The following is a 17,192-nucleotide window of genomic DNA, read 5'->3' as shown; positions in this document are numbered from 1 at the left end:
CTATTGATTGCTTTGTGTGGACATTTTTCAGCCAAGAAGAGCAGCTTGCCAGCACTTCACCTCTTCCTGCTGACAACACAACTTTAGCACCACCTCTTCATAAATGGATGAAAATCTGTCAAAGCTCCTTCGTTGCTAACCATAAATCCTGCGCGGCTATTCTTCACCCGTTTGTTCAGAGGCCTCCCCAGAGCAGTGCTGGCAGGGGCCCCTGTCCTAGGGGTTCGATCAGCCTTACCAGACAGATGGCAGTTGCAATGTCATGGCTAAGTTCTTAGCAGAGCCTTAAGCTTTCATCAACAAGAGGCTGACTGATGAAGACACATCATTTCAGGTTAGGGAGCATAAGTGGAATACGATGTGATTTATTTTTTCCTGTAAAGACCTGCATTTTGTAGAATTATGGTTTGTGTTTTCATACGTACACACACACACACACACACACACACACACACACACACACACACACACACACACACACACACACACACACAAACACGCACACACACACACACACACACAGAAACAACTGGTGAACTTGCAAATAATCCTCTAAGTGAGATCACACACCCTGAGAGAGTAGTGAAATCATCTGTTTTGACTAAACCTGACAGATAACAACACTCAACCTTAATGATTAAATAAATCATCCTTTAAAATCTACACATATTTAAATATATTTAAACAGCTCTGCACCAATGAAGCTCGGGAACAAAAGAGACCATTTAGAAAACAGTCAAGATGTTTCCTCTTTAAACTATTTACACAGTGCAGAAACAACAAGAAGGTGTAAAAACCAGCGTCCATATTCCATTACTTCCTGTTGACGAGAAAAAATAAATAAATCGTGGCTTTTTTTCTCACCTAGATGGCATTTTTGTCTCACTTTAAGATGCTAAACTTCCAACATACTATTTTTATTTTTGTAGCTCTTTCTGCACAATTGAATCCGCTCTCATCAAGACAAAACAGATTAAGGCTAATCCCAACATTAATCTTATTGAATGTCTGCGGGAGGAGTAAGGCCAACAAAGTCAGGTCAGAGAGTCACATTAAGTTGTTGGCTTCTGGAGCAGGAAAGGATTTTTGTCAAATTTTAATCAAAGCGCAGGCTGTGGTCATGTTCAGCCATGACTAGTCGTTTGACCTGCGCACAAATCTAAATCATCATTCAGCTCGGCTTTGTCTCTCAAGCATCCAAAGGTTTTAGGTACAACATCCCTTTTCTGTAATACCAAGGTGAGTTCGCAGCCCACTGCTCATGTGCAAAAGTGTAAAAGAGAAAAAAAGATTTAAAGCATAAAAAGTCATACAGGTCACAAATCCATAGCATGAGCTCATTTGGGAAATGGAGAAACTTCAAAATCAGAAAGACTTTGGTGTTGTCATCTCATGACTACAATATAATTAAGAAAGGATTACAAAGCAAGTCAAAAGTTGATCACGAGGGGTTATGGGCTAATTTCAGTCATCGTCTGATGAATATCTATCAAGATAGAGAAAGAAAACAACATGCCTCTCTTGATCATTCTGAAACTTTTGGCAGAAGTTGAAAGTCTTTGTGAAAACTGTGGACTCCTCTTAATCACTGTGTGGTTTGCTTAGGGATGCCAATGTTTACAGAGAGGAGTCTGATGAAAAACCTTTGATTGCACGAGGAGCATCCACATACTCGCTCTGTTGATGTTTTGCCATCGTACACTATATCTGCGACTTCATATCATCAAGCAAACGTCCAAAAATAAACCCTAAACCATGCAGGATTCCTGTCCTGTTAGTAGCTGACAAGCCTAAGAGCTTAAACCTAACATCACCTTTGGTGAAATGAAAATCGTGCTGCGCTGGGTTGGCAGGTTGTTTATCTTGTATTTCCTTTTGTGCTATTACATCTCTAGAGGAGATGCTTGCATGTATTTGTCAAAACCTGCACTTTTTTATGTCAGGGAAAGATATGTTAAATAGTGTATAATAGCACAACATAGTCCTGTTTTCTTTACAATAATAACATCTTCTACCAAAGGTGATGCACAGCATCCATACTTCATCTGTTACACAGCGCCTTGATCGTAAATTCTTTACGTACAGATGAACACACAGATTAAGTAAAAAAAAAAAACACAAAAAGGTAGCTACACAATTAAAAAAGCTGCTGCCCCTCAGGGCTGGTTGAATCAAGGAAAACAAAAGACAAACCAAGTCTGTGCTTATTCTGTGACAGATTTCCCATAACAGTCAATAAAGGAGGAAACAGGTTGTCAGGCAGACCTCTTAATTTGTTGTAATTGTTTTTAACGATTGTGAACGGCAAACTCACACTGCACACTCACAGATTTGTTTTTATTCACATCTTCATTTTCTTGTTTAATTTTGTATATTGTTGCTAATGATCCAATCAAACTCGAGAGAGAAGATAAAGACACATTTGACTCCTGTGTTAATTAACTGGTGACACTAATGGGTTTCATTGGTCTACCTCACTTGTAAGCTAGTTGCCCTTTGTTCTCTATTGGCTGGATTGCCAACATGCCAATAAACAATTCAGTTGCCTAACAGATAAAATCAGCATTAACAAAAGCTGAAGAATTACCTGCTTGTGACAAATCTCGTGAGGAGAAGCAGTCTGCATGGCTAAAACACCTCATATATTAACTAGCTAGCTGGCTCCTGTACTGTATGTCCCTGAGTGTCGAGCAGCACAGAAGACAAACAAGTGAGTGTAAAAGAAAATCGAATTTACTCAGTGCCCATATGTCAACAGATTGCAAAAGACATGGAAAGTGAATATTACAGCTTGTCTAAGTAAGTAAATTAATGAAGGATTGTGAAGCTCTTTAGTATTTAAGTGTGTTTGATGTTTTCCTGGTTATAAAATCTATTCAGGTATTTCTTTGTCTCACTCCTGTTTCGTACTGCAGTCAATAAAAATGTATTTTTTCAAAAACTGAGAAATTATGAAATGTCTAAATTAAATTATACAATGTGCATGGACTGGAAATTCACACATAGTGATTTTTTTTTTACCTTAACACCAAGAAGGGGGGAAAGCACACAGAAAATGAAAATAACAAGAAAAGGAATATCACATCACCAGGTTGATTTAGGACAGGATCCTATGATGGCTAATATCAGGCTGCCATTTGGGAACCAGGACATATTTCTCGTAGGATAGATGCACTTTTAGTTCCAAAGAACGACTCCTTTCTTCTCTGTTTGTAATGAGCATGCATTTATTTATAAAGGTACACTATACGCTGTAATGAGAGACTACGTGTTTTTGGATGTGCATTTCTGTCTTCACTAGTAAAAAGTAAGATCAGATTGAAAAGGCCAAAAATCCACATGAAAGAGTTCAGTGGTTGCCACCGACCATGAGCACTGACAGCTGCTGCTCTGGCTCGAGTTTGCACTTGGGTCAGTACAGATACAACCGCAAGCAAATTTGTTTGAAGTAAAAAAAAAGAAGAAGTATGGTACTGCTGCTTGCCTCTAACTACGACCAAATGGACAACCTCTGTGGCTGTCCGCTCTGTGATATTCTTGACAGATTTCAGTTCATCTATACATCCTACCTGGCAAGTGGGACGTGTAGGAAGTGCAACAAATTGTCTAGATGAGAGGTCATTTTTGGCTTAACTTTGAGTGTGTCCTGTTCTGCGCCTGCTGCATAGATTATCTCAACAGTTCGATGGTATTTAGGCTCGTAAGCTTAATGTGAGACTTCACAGATGAGGCCACACTCCCCCGTGGCCTCATAATGCTGTCAGTGGGTTTTACAACACGACTGTATGTCTGTGGATGCCTGCCTTTTCTTCTCATTGCGCAACAGTTGTTCCTTTTATCTAGTTAAGACTTGGAATTTCAATTGCTGCTACGAGAGGAAGTGCAGTGACAAGTTTGATTAATGAGTCTGAGTCCAGCATTTACCTTTGCAGATGCTAATATGTTTGTGACAGCGTGTATTGCACTAGTAAATACTGAGAAGAAAATGCAGCTCTTGGCTAAGTGGTTTTTAGATTGCGTATTAGGGTTCATTATGGCCAAAGACAGGAGCGCAAGAAAAGTTTATCTTTCCAGATATTGCATGGATTAGAAATAATTAATGTGACAAAATAATTATGAAAATGTCTTAAATTGAGTGAAGTAGGTTGTGAAATCATTTTTAATTTTCAATTTAGACAGTTGCATTTCTCAGTGGAGACACTTGGACAGCAACTGGAACAATATATTGTTTAATGGATGAGTGGTCCCTTTCTCCAAATGGAATATAAAGTGGTTCAACTGCCTGAACACACCATTTGCTGTTAGCCAAAACAGACACGCCTACCAATACCTGGACATTTACGGGTCATCTCCTGATTGGTTTCCATCATCATTAATGATTCCTTCATCTAAAATATCATTTTATGGCTTTGACAGCGTGTGCACCGATTTCCAACACATTATTAGGGGGACTGTCGAAACGGACAACTTCCACGGCTTTCCCAAAGTAAATGGTACTGCAAGTCATGTTTTGAGGCCAAAATGACTGGGTGAGTGAAGGATGGACTGTAGGAGTCATTACTTTTAAGCCGCTGGATCTGAGCCCAGGTATTTTGAATTGATGCCTAACAGGAGATTAGGACAAAACCTATCAAGGTCTTGTCATTTCACACAACTTTTTTATGAGATCCTGCACAGTGAGTGATGAGAAACTTTTACTGCGAGTCTGCCAGACCGGGCCATATCGTGTATTAGCACGAAACACTTTGATACATAAAGATGTTACTGGCAACAGTTTCAGGTGCCAACATCAGACCTGGCTATTTGACCAAACAGATTACTTGGTCTGACAGCTGCAAATTCCTAATGCCATATCCCAAGCCACAAGCATGATGCGCCCCACAGCATTTAATGCCTTTAAAAAAGTCAGGCACACACATCTCTCCATATGTTTGGGGCCATTTGCTGGGATTGCCTGGGGGCTCTTAGAGAAAATGCAGCACTGGCCAGAACTCTTCTTTGCAGTCAGGGAAAGCAGGGTCAAATCTGGTAATGATTGGCCCACTTTGCTGGATGAGGTGTGGAACTGTGAGTCCTGCAGCCCCCACACTCCCCTGTTTTTCAATACATCGTCCATCTGGCTGAACGGATCAAAGACTTTCCAATAGGAATGTGGCTTATACATGTGTGAGAAACAGAGGGGATCATTGTTCATGTCTCCATGTCACAAACCTCAGCTGGAAATAATCCTTCTTTCTTCTATTTACACGACATATTGTAAGCTGATAAAGATATTGTTTTTCTCATGTAAACAACGCTATGACAGACACAGTGTATACCGTGCAGTTTTTAACATTTGGTTACATATTGTATGTAGAGGACAGTTCGCTTACACAATTAGCAAGTGGTATTAAATTTAAAGTATCAAATGCATGTGCACATTTACTCGAGTAAGTCAGATTTTATGTAACATTTTTATATAAAATTGAAAACCACTCTAAACGTCAGGTAAAAGCACACATAATCTGTATATTATTCTAACACATATTTGCACATTGTGCTGCATGTGTACATTTCTCTATACAGGGAGTGCAGAATTATTAGGCAAGTTGTATTTTTGAGGAATAATTTTATTATTGAACAACAACCATGTTCTCAATGAACCCAAAAAACTCATTAATATCAAAGCTGAATGTTTTTGGAAGTAGTTTTTAGTTTGTTTTTAGTTTTAGCTATTTTAGGGGGATATCTGTGTGTGCAGGTGACTATTACTGTGCATAATTATTAGGCAACTTAACAAAAAACAAATATATACCCATTTCAATGATTTATTTTTACCAGTGACACCAATATAACATCTCCACATTCACAAATATACATTTCTGACATTCAAAAACAAAACAAAAATAAATCAGCGACCAATATAGCCACCTTTCTTTGCAAGGACACTCAAAAGCCTGCCATCCATGGATTCTGTCAGTGTTTTGATCTGTTCACCATCAACATTGCGTGCAGCAGCAACCACAGCCTCCCAGACACTGTTCAGAGAGGTGTACTGTTTTCCCTCCTTGTAAATCTCACATTTGATGATGGACCACAGGTTCTCAATGGGGTTCAGATCAGGTGAACAAGGAGGCCATGTCATTAGTTTTTCTTCTTTTATACCCTTTCTTGCAGCCACGCTGTGGAGTACTTGGACGCGTGTGATGGAGCATTGTCCTGCATGGAAATCATGTTTTTCTTGAAGGATGCAGACTTCTTCCTGTACCACTGCTTGAAGGTGTCTTCCAGAAACTGGCAGTAGGACTGGGAGTTGAGCTTGACTCCATCCTCAACCCGAAAAGGCCCCACAAGCTCATCTTTGATGATACCAGCCCAAACCAGTACTCCACCTCCACCTTGCTGGCGTCTGAGTGGGACTGGAGCTCTCTGCCCTTTACCAATCCAGCCACGGGCCCATCCATCTGGCCCATCAAGACTCACTCTCATTTCATCAGTCCATAAAACCTTAGAAAAACCAGTCTTGAGATATTTCTTGGCCCAGTCTTGACGTTTCAGCTTGTGTGTCTTGTTCAGTGGTGGTCGTCTTTCAGCCTTTCTTACCTTGGCCATGTCTCTGAGTATTGCACACCTTGTGCTTTTGGGCACTCCAGTGATGTTGCAGCTCTGAAATATGGCCAAACTGGTGGCAAGTGGCATCTTGGCAGCTGCACGCTTGACTTTTCTCAGTTCATGGGCAGTTATTTTGCGCCTTGGTTTTTCCACACGCTTCTTGCGACCCTGTTGACTATTTTGAATGAAACGCTTGATTGTTCGATGATCACGCTTCAGAAGCTTTGCAATTTTGAGACTGCTGCATCCCTCTGCAAGATATCTCACTGTTTTTGACTTTTCTGAGCCTGTCAAGTCCTTCTTTTGACCCGTTTTGCCAAAGGAAAGGACGTTGCCTAATAATTATGCACACCTGATATAGGGTGTTGATGTCATTAGACCACACCCCTTCTCATTACAGAGATGCACATCACCTAATATGCTTAATTGGTAGTAGGCTTTCGAGCCTATACAGCTTGGAGTAAGACAACATGCATGAAGAGGATGATGTGGACAAAATACTCATTTGCCTAATAATTCTGCACTCCCTGTATAAAATACATCCTCGATCTTATGTCGAACCTGTGGCATTATTTATTAAAATATAGTCATTCTAATATGCCTTTTTAATATGCCTTAAACTGTAAAAAAAAGAAGAGTGGATAATTGGAAACTGGATAAAAACAGAATAATTGAGACAATAAAAATCTCTCAGTTTACAGTTTTGAGTTTCTACTGTACAGATATAAACTGAAATCCTTACTGGATTGTTCTCCTACTTTCTAGAAAGATAAACACTAATGAGAAACGACAAAAACACATCGATCGCAGTATTGTTGCCACCTCCATAACACTGAATTACATCGTTCATGACTCAACTCCTCGTTGTCTGCGATGCAAGTTCCTTGCCATCAAAGTGCTAAATCCATTGCTCTTCTCATGTGTGATGGACAATGTTTACCATGGCCATGATAAACTATTTCCTCATAAATGATTTTGTCACGGCCTTCTGCTGGCTGTCATGTGGGATTCCGCCTGCAGACTAAAACAACCATAATTCACTGGGTGTATTTACCTCCTCAGAGGACAGAAGCTTGACAGATGATAAATGGCCACTGCTGACAATCATCAACACATACCGCCCTGTGTTTGCCTTGAGTGTAAGTGGCGCCAGGACATGGAAATAAGACTTTGACATATCACACATGTGAACAAAGACACACAGAAAGAATGGAAAGATGAGCAAGAAAAGAGGAAGAAAAAGAGCTCGGAAGCTGCAGCTCTATTAGCAACTGGTTGAAATCTTTGATATGTATATTGCACACGTTTGCTTCTGTGCTTCCTGTTGTGTTAACTGTATTATATTTTCCCACTATGAATGGATTGATGTTGTATGCAAACCCAGCGGGAGAGATGTGCCGCTGTAAATTGAAGATGCTTTTTTTCCCTTTTGGTTGCTTCTTTACTTTATAGTCTTATAACGTATGAGCACGTGACGCAAAACATAATGCAACCAAGGTGATGAATATCCTCATTTCTTGTGTGAAGACATTTTCCCACGGCCTAATGATGTGTAGAAAACTCACCTGGTTTTCATGGACTGTGCAGTCTTTTATTTTTTTCTCTTTTTTCCTCTGTGTGAGGTTTTTTTTGTAGATGTATAATCTCTTGACTCTCCTCCTCAAGAAAAATTATTGAATACATTAAAATAAGTAATAATAATTTGTTGTAAAAGGTTTCCATATACTCAACATGGGTATGAATGCCATGGTAATTTGGGACTTTTAATGATTTCTTTGAACTGTTCTTTTCCAGGGTGGATTGATTGCACATACATCCTGTTTCTTAATGAAAAAAGCAAGAATTGGGTGCATTTACTTTGGATTTTGTCTAATTCATAAAGGCTCAAACATATACATACAATCACCCAGATCTATTAATAAGTGACGCTGAAGGTTCTACAATGTCCTTTAGCCTGACGTTTTTTAGGCCGGTTAACGTCTGGTTGATTACAGCTGACAGTTTCTCCACGCCAACATGAAAGCTGTTTGTCGAGGTGCAACTTGCTAAGGGGCATTGGACTAAATATCAGTGGGTGCATGCATATATTTGAGCCTGTGTGGGGTAGAGAAAATCCAACACAAACTCATTCACCCAATTCTGTGTTTTGCAATCTTTCCACCCTGGAAAAGGAACAGTTCAAAGAAATAATTTGAAGCACAACATGACATTCATGATGATTGTATTTAAACACAGCAGCAGACCTTCGTATCGTGCAATCTATGGTGCCTTTTGCTCTTTGACAGCTGGTATAGCTTCCAGCCTCCACGATTGATGGCTAGATGAATGAATGGATATGGAAATTAACCTGATGCTTTAAGATCAAAATTTTTTTGTTAAAAATCAGTTTAAGCAGCACAAAATGTCATAATAGTCCAGTTCAGAGGATCCTAAGTGTCTGCAAAATTTAAGCAAAGCAGTTGCACACGGGACTAAATCTTTTAAAGCAACACCTTTAAAATATGTGTGTTTTACTACAGTAAACATGCAACGTGCTCTGGACACATCTCAATCCCTTCAGCCACATTAAACAAGGATAATTTTCAAATTAACCTTTGACCCAGGTAAGCTACACCTCTGGACACAATATTAATTAGCAGCAAGTCTTTGATCTTTTTCCGAGTGCAGAGTGTTGTATATAAGGTGTAAAACCCCCTGCTAATTATGCATTATGCTATTTCCTATTTTCATCAAATAAAATCTCATCGCACTGCCTGTTTCACTCAGTGTTGAGTCCAAAAAGGTCCATATATGGTGTTAGTCTAGGCATCCTTGCCCAGTGAGGTTTTTGTTGCATCCTGGATGGACCAGTGTGGCCTTGGATGGTATTTAGCCTTTCAATACAGAAAAAAAGAGACAATTATAGTCCTCATCTTTGAAACACTGAAGCTATTAGAATGCCTTTGCACACTATCCCCTTCCCTCTCTATGTGCAACACATTATCTATTTGTCAGAGTATTAGGAGATTAGTCATGTTAGACCTCGCTTCCTTTGTGGGCTATCTGTGAATTACACTCTGTGAAGGACATTTTTCCCAGCCAGCAGTTAAAGGATGGTTCATTTTTGTATTTATTTCCCACACACATACTTCGCTTGCTAGTTGGGCACACATGGGGAGGCTACAGCTGTTCCTCACCCTAAACTCTGCCAACAATCATTACAATGGATCTCAAATCTAACACTTGATTGCATTAGGCTTATGCAAGAAAATGTGTTCTTTGTCTAACAGATACGGAGCCATTGGTGTGATTTTAACTTCCCAACTTCAGAAGAAAACGCGACTCGCCCACAAAATCAAACTTTTCCACCAAATGAAACTCAATCTATCCCCTTAGACAGTTTTCAGTGAGTCAAAGTGAACAGCGTGACATGTGGAGCCACTTCTGCAGATTTTTAGTGATGCATCTCATATCCAAATAGTTTGAAAAGGGCTCTAAGGATTTAGATCGCTGTCAAGATACAGTATATTTGATTTGTTCAATTTCACCCTTGTGAAAAGCCAAAGAACAGGCCGGTTTCAGAATGTCAATGTTGTGTATCATAGCCATGATAATGCTCACATATCCTGCTCCAGGACTCTGAGGTCTCTTCAGAATCCTGTGCACACTGTGAAACGGATGATTCCCAGAGATATCCGGGTATATTGGATTTACCCGGCAGATGAAACTATTTGTGACCGATATGTCAATTTTTTCCAGCGTGTTTGCGAGGGCAGGTTCTGACATCTCGCAGCCTGAGCAGACACATGTTCTGCTGACCAGCAAAAGCTTCATATCTTGATGTGGAGAGATTGCTCTGTGGCCATTTATTAACATCCTGTGCAGCTGACAGGGTCGGCTTAAGAGCAAATTGAAGAAAATTTAAGCGTGGCACTGCTCCCTTCTGCCATCAGATTGGCACCTAAACTCCACTACAGTATTTTAGATAATATGCTGATTGAGGTTATTATGTGTGAGATACAATTTGAAATGGCTTACTAATGAACTGAAAGGCACTCCACTATCTCAGGTCAGTGTTATATTTGCCAAAATCCAATTCATTCTGGAGAGATATGGAAAATGTCCCCGATTTCATTAAGGTATTAGAATAATCATTTAAAAACTACAGACAAAAATAGCTGCCTCCAGACAAATCACCCGAATGATAACATTTCCAGATCGATCAGTTCTGGCAGCGGCCCAGCGCTCGGCGAGCGTATCTGCTTTTCACAAGGCATTTCTGTTAAGACTGATATAAGCAGGAGCAGGCAGGCAGATGCAGTCATTCTTGGCTTCTTTGTGTCATCCTCTGTTCCTCATTCTGACTTGTATTGTTCTAGAAGTTACAGCTCCATGAGACAGAAATGGGGCTCCCAGAATTTGTTATTTGCTTTTTGGATAAAGTTTAATTTAATCAAATTTAAAAAAAAAAAAAGGGACAGTGTGCACGGTTTAAATCCACCACGTGACATGATTAAATGTTGAAAGGTGACACCTGAGCCATTATCACGGCTTAGCTTTCTGTCAATATTAATTTTATTTTTTTACAAGTCTCTTATTTACTCTAAACCTAGACGGATTATTACCACTTAAAATGGTATTTTTTTGAACAGTAACATAAACATGTTTTATTCAAATGACAAGCAATAAGAGCACAGGAGGAAGCCATATTCCCCTTAGTGCCAGCAGGCAGGCACGTAGACGGATCTAGCCTCACTGACTAAATTGTGCTTTTTTCCCCGAAAATTGGCAAGCTCTGGCTCACTAGAGGCACACTATGGTGTTGTCAATAACAATGACTGCCTGTGGCTTATTTATTTTCTTATCAGCTTTAATCAGTCTGTGTTGACAATGACATCTGCGCTCAGCAACATCCAAATGCTACCAGTTAAGATCCGTGTACATATTTGTATTGTTTCGCGTCATATGGCTGCGATGTATAATTGGACATTTGTGTTTGAAGATACAATTGACCATCTAATTTTGTGTATAGTCACACATGTTCTTGAAGAGCTGCATACAGGAGAGTATGTTTTAAGGCGTCTGTCTTGACCCACTGAGCATCGCAAATCACAAATCTCTCTAAGCCTCCGAACAGACAAATGTTTGCCTATAAAACTTTTCCAGGTTCTTTTTTCTTTTAACTTTATTGCTTTGGACTCCTGCCCTCAAACCAATAAAGCAACATTTGAAAACATATACCGATCGACGTAGTCATCTTGAAATTTTGACATATCGAATGAAACTCTCATTTCCTGTTTTTTCCTATAAAACAATAAACGCTAAAAAGCTATTCGCTACAGATTTATGTTTGACGAATGACTGAAAGTTCAACAAAAAGATTCTGGCCTTTTGCCCTCTAGTCTCTAACTGAACAGATAGCTGCTGCTTTTGGACAGTTGTATGATTGACTGCATTTCCACTGAGGAGCACATTTTTCCACTTTTCTGCCCGGCTCAACTGCCGGGTATGCCGACAGGCGTTTGCCTGTCTGCAGAAGCGACACTGGACATGTGGGCGAGCGCGAGTGTGTGTGTATGCGCGTGTGTACTGCTCTGTGTAGTATACGTGTATCGTCCATGTCTACCTCTCTCACTTGCTGAAACATATCCGTCCAAATTTGACAGCATGGGGGCAGACAGCCATGCTGCAGAATTCTGATCATTTAAATGCTCAGAGGCCTGCTTGAATAGCAGAGGTGTTAAAAAACCCAAAGACACACAGAGAAAAGGATAGAGAGCAACCCTTCACATGCCTCCATATCGCATAAGGGACTGCCTGCCACTTTCCTGTGAAAAATAATGCTCACTTGTCAATCTTTCAAGACCCAGTCAGATAGCCACCAGTCCCACGGAAACCTATTGAGGTGTATGCTTTGTTTCATGTGGGGCACGCCTCAGAGGAGATTCTGTAGAGTTGTATCTATGAATTGCCTCCAAAATCTAGGGTAGGAAAAAAAGCGAACATTTGACAGAGCTCTACTGTTGCTGTGCTATTGTGCTTAAGTAAGAAATACAAAACGTGTATTCATTTGCCTGAATGAAAGGAAACTCGTAGAGAGACATAAAGAAGTGTCGATGAGACGGACCTGAAAAAACCCTAAAAGGTTAGAAACAAATGGCACCTATGCTCCACGGATACGGCTGTATTTCTTAGTAAACACCGTTTGAATTACAGTTCAATAGCACAATTGTCCCCGGACTTTTTTGGGGGGGGGGGGAAATTGATTTATCACTGCCCTAATTACTTCAATTACTGCCTAATGATAAATAGACTAGCACATGGTTATGTACACAAAGGTACTGCATTCCTCCAGAAAAAGCAATTCTCTGTAGTCCATAGCACACACTATAAAAGTACCTTGTGATTTATCTATGCAGCAATATAAATAAAGAAAAACACACCCAGCAGCTTTAGGATGAGGTCTGCATATCTGTCCACGCAAACATTTTCATGTCATTTTGAAATTACGCCACCTGTTTCAGTTTTATGACTCACAGCACCGATGCAAGTCAAAAACCTTACTTGTATTACGGTGGAAAATCTAACTTTGCCGCCATAAAAGAGACTTTTTCTGAGTAAGTTAACAACTAGTGACAACGCTCTAACAGTCGAGTGCAGTCGAGCATGCCTACAGCCTCCTCCGAATCTGCTGAAAGAGATTCTGTCCTAACCATCCCACGGGCCGTCTTAAATGAGGAGGTTTATATCAGTGTATCTTTCAGAGAAACACTGATATGCGCAGAGAGAGATTGAATGTTTTGCAAATTATTCACAGGGATTATAAATCACACTGGTGTCAGAGTTTCCAATGATTGGAGAGGATGCTTCCTCATTCCTTAATACAAATGACATGGAAAACAACAGCTGCAGCAATAAAACGCTCTGCCATAAAGAAGGATAAATAAATGTACAAAAGGGAAAAGCCGGGGCTCATCATTAAACATGTCGGCATTTCTCAATGTCAACTCAATGACTGTCTGATGTCAGTGCCTGTTTTATTGTTCTCATAGTTGCTTGTTTCAGTCTTGCCTAATTCATTTATCTCACTCATGTCCTTTTTTTACATTTTTTTTAATGGATTTTAATCGTTATTGTTGTTGTTGCTTTTAAACCCTTGAGAAATGTTCTTTACCTTGGGTTGATCAACGTGACATCTACATGCATATTTATAAAGCACCTAGATGTGACACAGTTTTAATAGTGAGTGCATTTTTTAAGGCTTACTTTACATATTGGCTGGATATTTTAGACAAACATGATTGGAGAACAAAGGCAGTATTTAAAAAGTTGAACACCTGTTCAAAAAGAACATAGCCAAATTTGAAAGCATACATCAACTGGTACACAGCCTATAATTTCACCCTCTGCAGCCTCACTTTAATGTTAACCTAACAGTACATAGATGACTTCCAATTTGTATGTTTAACATCCATTTTAGCATCATGCCAGGATGCCAGTTTCCTGAATTTTGTATTAAAGATAGCAATAATTTAATTAGCTGATGGCAACAGGGTGATAATGCAGCTAATGAACCTCTTTATCTGGAGTTCATGGCCTGTTTTGTTTATAGACTACTTTTAAAACCGAGTACAACATAATTAACAAATTAGACCGGGGATGTTGGAGCTGTATGCATCCTAACCACAGAGTCACTGAGCTTTGCAGCATTCAAACAGGGACACCGATCTGCCAGAAACAGCGCGGCCACTCTTAGGTGCATGGTTTGTACCAAACAACCTCCCATTTTTTCCTCCCAGATATCAGGATAAATCATAACATAAAAATTATTTAACTTTTTTTGTCTGTGGCAGCAGTGACAACTTTGCTAATAAATGCCTGACGGCGATTATATTCTCTGGCAGAGACTCCCTCCTAAGGCAAGTGTAACCCCGTTTCTCCCCTTGTTTTACTTCACTTTGTCATTATGCAAGGCAGGAGCTGAGGTGGTTAACTACACCGAGTCCGGGTGAGTCTCTGGCTAATGAAGGTGAAACACAATGACACTCCATTTCCACATTAGTCTCCCCTTTTCCCCTTTTTACTTTTCTCTGTGGGTTCACGGGGACCTGATCCTCCCCGCTCATCTGTGTCTTGTGACTGCTCCAAAAACAGGCTGACAAACACATGCTCATGTCTTTTACTAATATACTTATGAGGACTGTCTCCTTTCTTTCTTTGGCATCACACAAAGATGGCTGACAGGACTCGACTAAAACAGACAAATATTTCAGCGATCTATGAATCACACTTGAACTTTGTTAACATTTGTGGCCTGGTTTCATCCATCCAATAAACAAGACAAAGGAAAACAAAAACAAAATGTCATGTTCTGGGAGCGACGCTATGTTATTTTAATGGGACATGTTTTTCCCATTAAAATAACATAGCAGACAGATTTATTTAACACCAGCTCACAACAATAGTCGCCTCAACAAGAAAGGAATTTCGGACTGATTCCTGCATGTCTCTCATGCTTACATTTAGAAAGTGTGCTGCATTAAACTGCATTATAACTTTCCCCTGTGGCTGGAAGCTAGTTTAAGCAGCAGCTCTGCTCAGTGTAATATTACCAGCCTCAAAAGTACAATATATAACATTTCTGCATAAAAATGTCTAAAACTGCCATGACTAAATCCTTAAGTAAAGAAATCCCTAATTTTGTTAAATGTAATGGGGTGTTTAAATTTGGTCAGCTTTCAGCTGCTTGCCTGGTTTTACTTATGTCAGCTACCAAGGTCTAGCATATAGTGATGTGCCGGTCGCAAACGAAATGGCTCTTAGAGCCGGATCTTTGACATGAACGATGCGAGCCAGCTTGTGGGTTTTTTTTCTTACTCTCACCCTCTCTCTCGCACTTTTTTCCCGCTTCACTCCGCACGTGAGTCTTGTGCTTTGCGCTGGGCAGAGTAGTTACACTCTGAGTAGCACAGGAACAGAGCGGGAGGGAGAGACAGAGAAAGAGAGCCAGGGACAACTATGGCTGTGTCCCAATTCAGGGTCTGCACGCTTGAAGTACGCATTTCAAGTGCGATTACGTCACCGCCACGCGACGACGGCTGTCCCAATTCGAAGTGTACTTCAAATGCATACTCCAAATGCGCCGTCAATTTCCCCAAATATCAAGCGTGGTCCCGACCACGCTTCGTGGTCCCATATATCCCACAATTCATAGCGCGGCAGTGGGTGTGGATAATTTTGCCGCAAAATACGGCAGAAGGGAGCGGCCGAAGAGTGAACTGTCAAAAGTAAGTACTGAATATTATGTAACTTATTTATGTGCGAATGTTTAATAATGAAGAACATCAAAACGTTACTGTTGGCCACATGTCGGCAAAGTTATGTGACATTAGTAATGTTTGTACTTTCAGCGTCAGCTTGGTTTTAAAGCCTCTACTTCTAAATATATATATAGTCGACCTTAATCTTACAGAGAATGTGATGATTTTATGGATAATTAAAGTCAGTCATATATCCACAAACACAACAAGCTGAAAGTCAGTGATGCTGCTCGGTTTGCAGTCCTGAATATCACGGCACAAGCAGGATTCACTGCACTGTTAATGTGAGCTATGTTATATTGCTGCCTCTGTTCGGTGGTGTCGAGCCAAACGGACTTTAACGTGTGTTTGAACGAGCTGACGGTTCACTCGTTAAGCTGAAAGAAAGATGCTTTAATCACAGCAGTCACACATGTGTCCACTGTACCATCTGGAACTCTTCTTGTTTAGCACTCGTAATAACACAAACACTAAATCCTGCTTCTCTGGTGCTGTTGTGTAGCAGTGCATACACCTGAGACTGTCACCTGTATGTCTGTCCTGCACTCTCTCTCTGTTTCTTTCTCTCTGATTGTGGAATAAAAGTATGAACGTGTGTTTATAAGTTACACTTGTGTTTGAATCCTGCAGCTTATCACACATTTGATTTCCATGTGTGACAACTGCAAGTGTCCAGAGTGAGGACAGATTGAGGGACCCACTGCTGCACATCATCTGTGAGGCTTTGCAGCCCTGATGATCCACCAGGACAAACTCAACAGTGTGTGAGGAAGAGGAGGAGGAAGAGCCAGCAGCAGCTGACAGATGGAGAGAATAGACAGACTGTTCCCTGTTTGTGAAGGACTGCTAGGAAAGTTTAACATAACTGTCTGTCCTGAATCAGTCTTATTAGGTAATGTTCAAATAATGTTATCATTCCAGTGTTTTCAGTGTGGGAGAAAGTACTCAGGGCCTTCAAGCTACACACTATGAAAGGCAGCAACAAGTTTAATGTTCAGAAACCTAAAGTCTGTATCAGCAGCAGAATGGAGCTAAAAATAAATGTTGGTTTCAGTTCTATGAAGCTTTGAGTATTTTGGATCAGTAGCTGCTGTGTTTGTTACATCATATTGCTGTAACTGTTTATATGCTTTATATATTCTGAGCTAAGTTGATCTATAGTGTTACATCATATTCTATAAGGATGTTATGTGTTTGTAGACTTTCTGCCCAGTTTGACCCATTTAGCAGATGTCAGCCTGTTTAAGGCTCTGATGTCTATTCTGTATGACTTAAAGCAGTTATGACATGGTCTGATTTTCT

Source organism: Astatotilapia calliptera, chromosome 15 (assembly GCF_900246225.1).
Source record: "Astatotilapia calliptera chromosome 15, fAstCal1.2, whole genome shotgun sequence".
Taxonomy (NCBI): Eukaryota; Metazoa; Chordata; class Actinopteri; order Cichliformes; family Cichlidae; genus Astatotilapia; species Astatotilapia calliptera.
This window is presented reverse-complemented; position numbering follows the sequence as displayed.